This window comes from Dreissena polymorpha, chromosome 5 (assembly GCF_020536995.1).
Source record: "Dreissena polymorpha isolate Duluth1 chromosome 5, UMN_Dpol_1.0, whole genome shotgun sequence".
Classification (NCBI taxonomy): Eukaryota; Metazoa; Mollusca; class Bivalvia; order Myida; family Dreissenidae; genus Dreissena; species Dreissena polymorpha.
The window spans coordinates 58,424,951-58,436,687 of NC_068359.1; the positions used below are offsets into that span (position 1 = coordinate 58,424,951).

The 11,737-nt window shown below is 35.8% G+C and overlaps 1 long non-coding RNA gene and 1 other non-coding gene across 2 annotated transcripts; both read left to right on the plus strand.

Moving 5' to 3' along the window:
• Nucleotides 1-10,019, plus strand: LOC127831859 (uncharacterized). The gene is made up of 3 exons (XR_008026524.1): nucleotides 1-152; nucleotides 450-548; nucleotides 8,092-10,019. It is a non-coding gene; the product is annotated as an uncharacterized LOC127831859 (long non-coding RNA).
• Trnas-uga (transfer RNA serine (anticodon UGA)) lies at nucleotides 4,642-4,723 on the plus strand. The gene has a single exon. It is a non-coding gene; the product is annotated as a tRNA-Ser (tRNA).
• Nucleotides 10,020-11,737: the final 1,718 nt, after the last annotated feature.

An 11,737-nucleotide genomic window follows, 5' to 3' on the forward strand; every position in this document is an offset into this window, starting at 1 on the left:
GGGAAAGGCGCCAACACTGTTGTTAGCTATGTGCATTACTAGCTTCATCACTATGGCCTAGGAGAGGAAGAGGCAGTTTTCTACTTTGACAACTGCTGAACAAAATAAGAACAACTGTGTACTTTGGTATGCATTGTGGAGAGTTAGTGTTGGTAAGAACTTTTACTTACATGTATGCATACAATGTTATTGCATGAAAACTTTTTTGCATCTTAAAGGATAAAATTTTGAAAGAAAAAAAAATCACTCCTTATTTACATATTATTATGTTAAAATAGATTTCATATTAATCAATGGAATATTTGATGTTAAAATTGTTTGGGAATGCTTTTTGTTTGGTTAACAAATAAGAAGGGCTTAGAATAGACATAATATTTGTGTATAAGTTTTATTAGTTTTTTTACAAATTGTGAAAATGATATGTTAATATTCTTTCCATTTTCAATTAGGGCTGCACACTCGAATGAGATACTCGATGATTGTGACTGCGGCCACATCAAGTTCTAGCCTGATTGACATTTTGGATTTTGGATTATGGAAGTCGAAGTGTAGGTATATTCATCAGTAGATAATGATTCACCATCTGATAATGTTAGTATACATATTGTAGTGTTTTTTCCAGGCCGTTTTAGTGTGGCGAATTGCCATGCCCCTTTTTTGTAGTGCCACGCTGCCCCTTTCAAAGCCATTTAGCGCCACGCTGCCCTTTCCAAAGGCCGCCGCCCTGCCCTTTCATGAGCACCCGCTGTTTTCTGTCCATATTGATAACATTGCCCCTTGACCAAATTTCTAAGCAGACTAGTATCAGATTATGGCCTCCGAGGCAGCGCGTTTGTGAATAAGTCATGCGTGAATAACCCCATGTCAGTATTAATCGATATGTTATACCACTAATCGGTCGGTAATGTGTATTCCTCCACAATAAAATCGTGGACTGTTACTTCGGAGACTTTTGATGAAAAGCTCGATGTTATCCTCGTGGCATTTCATACATAATTCAGTTTTATCAAAACATATATTTTTACCCATAATTACATTTAAAAACACAAACAACTTAATTATTTAATGATATCGTCTTTAAGATACATTTGTAATTAATTATTGAATTAATTACTGAGACATATACTAATTAAACAAAATGAGAATCGCGTATTAGGCCGATGTATTAGACGAATTTTTGTTGCTATGCGCACCTGTTGCTTACATCATTTGACATTTTGACAACATGGCGGACATACAGAATTAAATTGTGACTCGGCAAACATGGCAACACCCATCCAAAATTACCTTTTACTATAATTTCTTCATTTCTACACTGCTTCACTTCAAATTGATACTGAACCTCTCTTACGACAGTACGGTCAATCTCAGCTATGCATGGCTCCATTACCAACCCTAGTGCACCCCGCCCACAAAGGCCAAGCCCACATAGACCACGTCCACTAAAAATTGCCTTTTACTATAATTTCTTCAGTTCTACACCGATTCACTTCAAATTGATACTGAATATCTCTTATGACAATACGGTCAATCTCAGCTATGTATGGCCCCATAACCAACCCTGGGGCGCCCCGCCCACATAGGCCATGCCCACATAGGCCATGCCCACATAGGCCACGCCCACCTAAAATTGCCTTTTACTATGATTTCTTCATTTCTACAATGATTCACTTCAAATTGATACTGAACCTCTCTTATGACAATACAGTTAATCTCAACTATGCATGGCCCCATTACCAACCCTGGGGCGCCCCGCCCACATAGGCCATGCCCACCATAAATTGCCTTTTACTATAATTTCTTCATTTCTACACCGATTCACTTCAAATTGATACTGAACCTCTTTTATGACAATACAGTCAATCTCAACTATGCATGGCCCCATTACCAACCCTGGGACGCCCCGGCCACATAGGCCACGCCCACCCAAAATTTTGTTTTACTATAATTTCTTCATTTCTACACCAATTAACTTCAAATTGATACTGAATATCTCTTATGACAATACGGTCAATCTCAACTATGTATGGCCCCATTACCAACCCTGGGGCGCCCCGCCCATAATAGGCCACACCCACCCAAAGTTGTCTTTATCCCCACGCTTTTTGAAAAGCGTGGGGATATTGTGTTTATCTCCGCCTTCCGTCTGTCCGTCCGTCCGCCCTGGCCACTATCTCCTCCTACACTATTAGCACTAGAACCTTGAAACTTACACACATGGTAGCTATGAGCATATGACCGACCCTGCACTATTTGGAATTTTGATTTGACCCCTGGGTCAAAAGATATGGGGGTTGGGGTGGGGCTGGATCAGAGATTTTTACTCATTTTTAAGGTTATTTTACTATAATTTCTTCATTTCTACACCGATTGTCTTCAAATTGATACTGAACCTCTCTTATGACAATACGGTCAATCTCAACTATGCATGGCCCCATTACGAACCATGGGGCGCCCCGCCAACATAGGCCACGCCCACCTAAAATTGCCTTTTACTATAGCTTTTTCATTTTTACACCGATTCACTTCAAATTGATACTGAACCTCTCTTATGACAATACGGTTAATCTCAACTATGCATGCCCCATTACCAACCCTGGGGCGCCCCGCCCACATAGGCCACGCCCACCCAAAATTGCCTTTTACTAAAATTTCCTTATTTCTACACCGATTCACTTCAAATTGATACTGAACCTCTCTTATTACAATACAGTCAATCTCAACTATGCATGGCCCCATTACCAACCCTGGGGCGCCCTGCCCACATAGGCCATGCCCACCCAAAATTGCGTTTTAATATAATTTCTTCATTTCTACACCGATTCACTTCTAATTGATACTGAACTTCTCTATGACAATACGGTCAATCTCAACTATGCATGGCCCCATTACCAACCCTGGGGCGCCCCTGGGCCAAACATATATGTGGCGTGGGGATACGCGTCTGCCGCGCCATTTCTAGTAATTTCTATGTTTTCAAGTGTAGTTATACTTATATTAAACTGGTAAAATTCTGAAGTTTTATAAGTATATTTCTTAAACGTCATTGTTCACAAATGCACAAATCTCTGAACAAATCTCTTTAGGTAAATTACGCATTTTGCAGATTTGCTATACAGTTTACCAGACACCTGTAAAATAAATTAATTTGGGTTCTTGTAATTTAATTGACAACAATAATAACATTGTACGCGAACACAATTATAACCTTAATCAGATTACACATTTTATTTACACAAAGTGTTTGTATTACAACACATTTAAAAACGCTTATGGTACTCATTATGTTCAATATATGCATATGCTTTTAGAAACCGTCACCAACTGTTTCAATGTGTAATATTGTGAAAACATGTTTTTTATCTGTTTTTTGCGGATTTTAGAAATTTGATTGTTATAAATTCATTAAAAGCAATATTATTGCACATAACGTATTATTTATTAATTAACTTTGGTAAAAGAATATACAAATACGACATATAGGCAGATATTGCTGATCTCCATGACATATTGCTGATCTCTACGGTAATCATTATAGTTTCCCGATATCACATACATATATCTAGATATGCATTCTGGGATCTGTTAAGATCCTTTCTTGTAAAACGGTTTCAGCTCAATTACTCTGTTGAATGAAACAAAAAGAGCTAATTTATTAAAAAGTGGTCATTGAAAATGTGAAACTTTATATCATGGTTAATAAATTATAATGACTTGATAATTGTTTGATGGCTTGATTTAAGGTCTATATGATAAGTGTAATAAATAATACACAACTGGTTTTAGCCCAATAAATTGAGATTTATTTATGATATTATAATGGCACTTTGCATTGCACATGGTGTTTGTTTTGCAATTCAAAATTACTGCAGTAAAAATATTGTTTCCGCTCAATAGCTTAACATGAAATTATATTGTCTATCTTAATTGTCAATGCATAATTTGTTCAAACTATTATCTATTGTTTAAGAAGTATAGCTTTACATATTCAATGAAGGTACCGGTTTGTCACTTAAAATGACTTTGTAGTTTGAGATTCAAATTACAAAGAAATGTCAGCATACAAAAGGCAGCCATAAGCGTATAAGCACATTGTTCTTCAATAGGGTTATCATAAAAAAAATAAAATGTTTCTTTGTTCCTGTCATTGATAAAACAAAGAAATGAACTTGGTGAGGGTTGATACGCCTCAAATAGACTAAACATGATATCCCTCCCCAGTGAATTCCGTTCAGCTTAATCGTCATGCAAGCTCAATAGAAGATATGTTATACCTATTGAAATGTTACTAAAATAGAAATAACTATAATGTTTCATATCTTTTTGTTTTGTTGAAAATTACAAATTTATTCTGTGTACGTATGCTAACCATGATATCTATTTTCTGCACTACTGTTAACTGGTATTGCAATAGGTTTTGAAAACAATTATTTCATTTTGATAAAAAAAAACATGAAAAACTAGAACACTTAAAGTTCTTGAGCATGTATAAGTTGTTTTCCACCTGCCACTTTTTAGTAATGCATTATTTGCAGAAAAAACTGAATTGTTACATGTATTCTTGTAAAATTGCAAATTTTAAGGTAGCGCACCCATAATGATATCCCGCGATTTCTTCGAAGATTGAAAAGCCAGTGTAAAGTTGCCGTGGCCGAGTGGTTAAGGCGATAGACTTGAAATCTTTTGGGATTTTCCCGCGCAGGTTTGAATCCTGCTGACAACGCATACTTTTTGCGATGCGTTTAATTTCTTTCCTAACGTAATTTGATTTAATATAGCATATAAGCTATGTTTATTATCCCCACGTTTTTCGGAGAAAAAGTGGGGATATTGTGGTGATGTGCGTCTGTCCGTCCGTCCTGGCCACCTGCCCTCCTACACTATTAGCACTAGAACCTTGAAACTTACATACATGGTAGCTATGAGCATATGTGCGACGATGACAGTGACGGAATTTTGATCTGACCCCTGGGTCAAAAGTTATGGGGGTTGGGGCGGGTCCTGGACAGAGATTTTCACTCATTTTTATGCCCCCCTTCGAAGAAGAGGGGGTATATTGCTTTGCTCATGTCGGTCGGTCTGTCCGTCCACCAGGTGGTTGTCATACGATAACTCAAGAACGCTTGGGCCTAGGATCATGAAACTTCATAGGTACATTGATCATGACTCGCAGATGACCCCTATTGATTTTGAGGTCACTAGGTCAAAGGTCAAGGTCACGGTGACTCAAATAGTAAAGTGGTTTTTTGAATGATAATTCAAGAATGCATACGCGGCCAACAGGGCACACTCTGAACAATATTACTGAAGCAACTGGTCTGTAATCCTAAATCTATAATTATCAGTCCAATGAAACATCATCCTTTTAGTAAAATACAGTGGATCAGTAAAAATATTATCAGAATATGAGATTTTTTGTATATTTTGTATATTAAATATTGTGTTAATGTTTAATTTTGTTGATTAATATAAATATAAGCAGGTCAGGGGAGGTAATACACTACAGGGGAAACAAATGCAATAAGTGTAGATTTATTGTTACAGATTCGCCTCCCTTGTAATATATTTAAATTTTACCAAATGTAAGGCTAACTGCATTTTTGTAATGCATACTACTACTACTACTACTACTACTACTACTACTGCTACTACTGCTGCTGCTGCTGCTGCTGCTGCTGCTGCTGCTACTACTACTACTACTTCTACTACTTCTACTACTACTACTACTACTACTACTACTACTACTACTACTACTACTACTACTACTACTACTTCTACTGCTACTACTACTACTACTACTACTACTACTACTCTACTACTACTACTACTACTACTACTACTACTACTACTACTACTACTACTACTACTTCTACTACTGCTCTACTACTACTACTACTACTACTACTACTACTACTACTACTACTACTACTACTACTATTTCTTCTGCTGCCACCACCACCACCTACTACTACTACTACTCTATTACTACTACTACTACTACTACTACTACTACTACTACTTCTACTACTACTACTACTACTACTACTACTACTACTACTACTACTACTCTACTACTACTACTACTACTACTACTACTACTACTACTACTACTACTACTACTACTTCTACTACTACTACTACTACTACTACTACTACTACTACTACTACTACTATTTCTTCTACCACCACAACCACCACCACCACCACCACCACCACCATAACAAAAAACGTATTCACACAATGGCTGCTACTACAACTTATAGCCCATATAGGGGGGCATGCATGTTTTACAAACAGCCCTTGTTTTATGTTATTTTACATAAACTTCTTTATTTCTGCACCGATTTACTTCAAATTGATACTGAACCTCTCTTATGACAATACAGTCAATGGCAGCTATGCATGGCCCCATTACCAACCCTAGGGCACCCCGCCCACATAGGCCACGCCTACATAGGCCACGCCTACCCAAAATTGCCTTTTACTATAATTTCTTCATTTCTACACCAATTCACTTCAAATTGATACTGAACCTCTCTTATGACATTACCGTCAATATCAGCTATGCATGGCTCCATTACCAACCCTGGGGCGCCCCGCCCACATAGGCCATGCCAAAATAGGCCACGCCCACCTAAAATTGCCTTTCAATATAATTTCTTCATTTCTACACAGATTCACTTCAAATTGATACTGAACCTCTCTTATGACAATACAGTTAATCTCAACTATGCATGGCCCCATTACCAACCCTGGGGCGCCCCGCCCACATAGGCCAGGCCCACCTAAAATTGCCTTTTACTATAATTTCTTCATTTCTACACCGATTCACTTCAAATTGATACTGAACCTCTTTTATGACATTACAGTCAATCTCAACTATGCATGGCTCCATTACCAACCCTGGGGCGCCACAGCCACATAGGCCACGCCCACCCAAATTTGCCTTTTACTATAATTTCTTCATTTCTACACCGATTTACTTCGAATTGATACTGAACATCTCTTATGACAATGCGGTCAGTCTCAACTATGTATGGCCCCATTACCAACCCTGGGGCGCCCCGCCCATAATAGGCCACACCCGCCCAAAATTGCCTTTATCCCCACGCTTTTCAAAAGATATTGTGGTTATCTCCGCAGTCCGTCTGTCTGTCCGTCCGTCCTGGCCACTATCTCATCCTACACTATTAGCACTAGAACCTTGAAACTTACACACATGGTAGCTATGAGCATATGAGCGACCCTGCACTATTTGGAATTTTGATCTGACCCCTTGGTCTCAAGTTATGGGGGTTGGGGCGGGGCCGGGTCAGAGATTTTTACTCATTTTTTTAAGGTTATTTTACTATAATTTCTTCATTTTTACACCGATTGTCTTCAAATTGATACTGAACCTCTCTTATGACAATACGGTCAATCTCAACTATGCATGGCCCCATTACCAACCCTGGGGCGCTCCTGTGTCAAACATGCGGCGTGGGGATACGCGTCGGCCTCTGCCGCGCCATTTCTAGTTATGTTTGTCGTGCTGTACAATGTATTGAAACAGCATGGAACTTAAATGTAAATTGCAAGGTAAATATATTAATATAAATCAAAGTAGGTAAAATACATCAATTACTATATACCATTTAATGTGCTTGTTTATATTTTATGTTTTCCACAACTGCCTCTGATGCAATTACATGTTTCTCCCTCATTCAGGCATTCACGGAATGTTTTTGCCCTTTTTTGCCTAAACTGCGCGCTAAAATGCCCTTTTTGAAAGTAATGCGCCATGCCCCTTTGCCCTCCTGGGAAAAACACTATATTGCAATGAGCACTGGCAAAATTATTACTTCCGGTATACATATGAAATGTTTTTAATACATGGACTTTTTCCCATCTTTGTGAAGTGGCCTTAGACCCCTCATTTAAAAAAAATGAGTTGAGAACTGTTCTAAATTGTGAAAAAATAGTTTAGTTAAATAGTTAAATTGTGAACATTTGAGTCACAAGCATATCAAATGTTTGAAAAACTGCCATTCTCTAAGAAGGAAATAAAGCTCTGCAATATTTAACCAATGTTCATGCCTCACACTTTTCCAGACTTTGTGATGCAGAGACCATCGAAGCTGTTGCTGAGACTGTATCCACCTCCTCAAGGTCTGGACTTAATGTGCCGCGCATGATTGGTGATTTGGAGAAGCCTGTGCACCTATACGATTGGAAAACTTTTCTTGCCCAGTTGTTCATACACTTGAAGAACATTTGAAAGTACCAACATTTCCTCATTGATGCTGGTAAACCAGGCTTGGTATTTTGTAAAACAAGTGAAAAATCTACAGTTGAAACTCATTGTTGTTAAACTTTAAAGAGTGCTGACCTCTTACCATCAATGTCTAGCCAGTCTTGCCCAGCCTGAATGAAAGGACCTTGACTCAGTATCGCGTGACAATGGTACCTTAATGAGGATTTTTTTTTTAATCAGACCTCAGTAGACAAGCTACCTGTCCCAAGCCAAAGTTAAAAAAACAAAAACTGTCTGTGTAACTCAGAAGTTGCAAAAAACATGTGCCCTGTCCTATCTTTGTTTGTTTTAAGGTTGAAAATTGTATGATCCTGTTTGTCCAATAGCCTCAGATTATTTGTTTTGATTACCAAGCTATATGTTATTGTTTACCAAATAAACTGTTCATTGGTGAACTTTTCAGCAACAATTACTAGTGTGAAAATTTTAATATTAAATTGGCCTGTGGCATGGTATTTTCTAAATTGAAACTTATATTGTGATCCTATTAATGTAAAATGTCATGTCTTGAAACATGTTTTATAAAAATTGTCAAAACATTTAGCCATATAAATAAACCACTGCCCATGTGTGTTCATTTATTATGACAGGTGGTAATATATAAGTTTTGTTGAAGCTCATTATATCCATTATTGCGAAACCCATTTACATGTAAAATAAGAATGTTGGTTGCTATGGAAACATTATTTTGGCATTTACTTATTTGTTGTTGGAATTAATTCTATTTATATGATAATGGTATTATGTTTATTTTAACTGATTTATAGAAGTATCTTTTAATGCCTTAAAAATAATACATGTTCATCTTTAATTGTTCTGAATTAGAAGTACATGTTGTTATTATTTGTGTTTATTTATGGCGGTTTTACTATGTGGGTTTCGTAAACATATTGTAGTTAAATTGTTTGGTCAAATAATGTTGTTCTTTTTCATGTTTGATATGTATGGGAAAGGATTTACTAATAAAATTAGGTGTTTTTGCTGTTCAAGACAGTAAAAATGGATATTTTATCTATTTGTTGCCATGGTAACCATGGTTACCATCAGCAAAATGTCTGTACATTAACATTTTTACCAGCATATATGTATGGCACTATTAAATTACATATATGATGTTTACGTTGTGCAAAGTCTTAAATGGATTGAAATCAATACACTGTTAAATATGTGGATCTTTTCTAAAAAAACGACATGTTGCACTTTAACTGAACCTATTTTCTTAGATTCTTTGTGTTACTATGTATTAAATAAACACCATGTTGAAATAAAGATCATTGACTATAAGCAGTTGTATCATATATTTGACAAAAACATAAATATTTAGTTTTTTTCCTGATATTTAAACAATTTTAATGAAATTAAAGTATTTTATGTAAATTCGTTACCATAGCAACCGCTGTATTCAAATGATTGCTTTTGTTCGCACAAAAAATGTAAAAATCATGGTCAGTGTAGCTAATGCATTGAATCTATGTGTGAATGCTATACGGTAAATACATGTATACTGTATTTACAAAAGAGTTTGTTGTCAATGTCAATTGATAAAGAAAACCATTATTTAGCTATAAGATTGTATAAAGGGTGCATGTGTTCAAAACTTAATATCTCAAAAACTATTATAGATAGAAACCTTAAATTTTGGATTTGACTTATGCTTGCATTCATCTTTTACAAAATGACAAAAAACGTAAATGTGATTTTTCCTCGTTTGTACTGATTTCTGTAGCCTATGACACACACACACATATATATATATATATATATATATATATATATATATATATATATATATATATATATATATAATAAAGTCGCTTTTAGCCGTTTATAAAAAATAAAACGCTTTTATTAAATTTGCCGTAGCTTTCGACCTCTCGGTCTTCTGCGGCGTTTATTTGTGAGCATAAGCATATCATCTTTAGCGGAAGTGACGTTATATTATCGCACGTTACATTGCGCGCCAATTTTAGTCTTTTGTGTTTAGTCCATATGGTTTGAACGTTCTCAGTTTGCGCTTCCAAAGTTGTTCGATGGTCTTCCGGTACTCGTCGGTTCCATTTAATTTTTTGAGTCCCATGGCCCGGAAGTCTGCAACGCTGTGGCCGTTTGTGAAGAAGTGCTCGGCTACCGGGTCGTTGTGTCGAGTCCGTATCCGGGACAGGTTAAGAAGATAATAATAATAATAATGATAATAATAACCTTATTTCACGAAGATAACACATTTAGAAATAGCATATCTTTTTTACAATGTGGTCTTCAAAAACACAGTACTGTATATGTAAATATAACTCAACAATGACCAGCATACTGCAATCAGCCTTAAAAAAATGACAAAAGCATCATATAATAAAAATAATAATACTAATACAAATAATATTAATAGTATAAAATAATAGTAATATAATTACAATAATAATAATAAAAATAATAGTACAAATAATAATAATAACAATAATAATAATAATAATTATAATAATAATAATAATAATGGTTATTTCATTCTTTCATAACAACAGACAATCACAAAGCAAAAAGAAGAAGAATAAAATACCCAAAGGCGGTATTTTAATCCATACAACCCACTATGTATACAATACAAAAAGTTTTGCGTTTGTAGCAAATGATTTTTAAGGTGCCGTTTAAAGGAAATAATTGTAGGTGCTTGTCTTATATTATTTGGAATAAGGTTCCATATATTTCTCGCACAAAAGGAAAAAGAACGCTGTCCGTAATTCGTTTTAAATGCAACATATGATAAATCGTTGTGGGTGGTGGACCTAAGAAAGTATGTATTGCTATTTGATACAAAAATAACGTCATCAAAATAAGGAGGCATTGAGCCATCTAAAACTTTGTACACTATAGTCCCAACAAGAAATTTACACCTATTTTCAAATGATAACCAGCCCAGTTTATTGGAAATCGGAATTGAAGGAGAGGAAAACGGCTTATTCATTATTATTTTTGAAGCACGTTTCTGTATTGAAATTACCTTCTTTAAATTTGATCTTGTGGCTGAGCAGTGTGAGCACCATATTGTACAACAATAGTCCATATGTGGTAAGATGTATGAATTATAAAACAACTTCATTGTTTCATAATTTAGATAGGGTTTAATGCGTTCTAATAAGGCTAGCTTTGAGTTAAGCTTTCGACAGACGTTATTTATATGCAGTTTCCAAGTGAGATGTTTGTCTACAGTTATACCAAGTAAATTATGATGTTCAACTTGATCAATAACAATGTTGTTGAATTTAAGTTATAAGGTGTTTGCAGACTTATTAGCACTGGATAATATCATGCATTTAGTTTTGTTTGGATGTATTAACATATTGTTAAAAGAGCACCAATTTGATATTATATCTAAGCCATTTTGCAAAGTACTTTGAATGCTTTTAATGTCAACATCAGCTACATGTAAGGTAGAGTCATCTGCATAAAGAT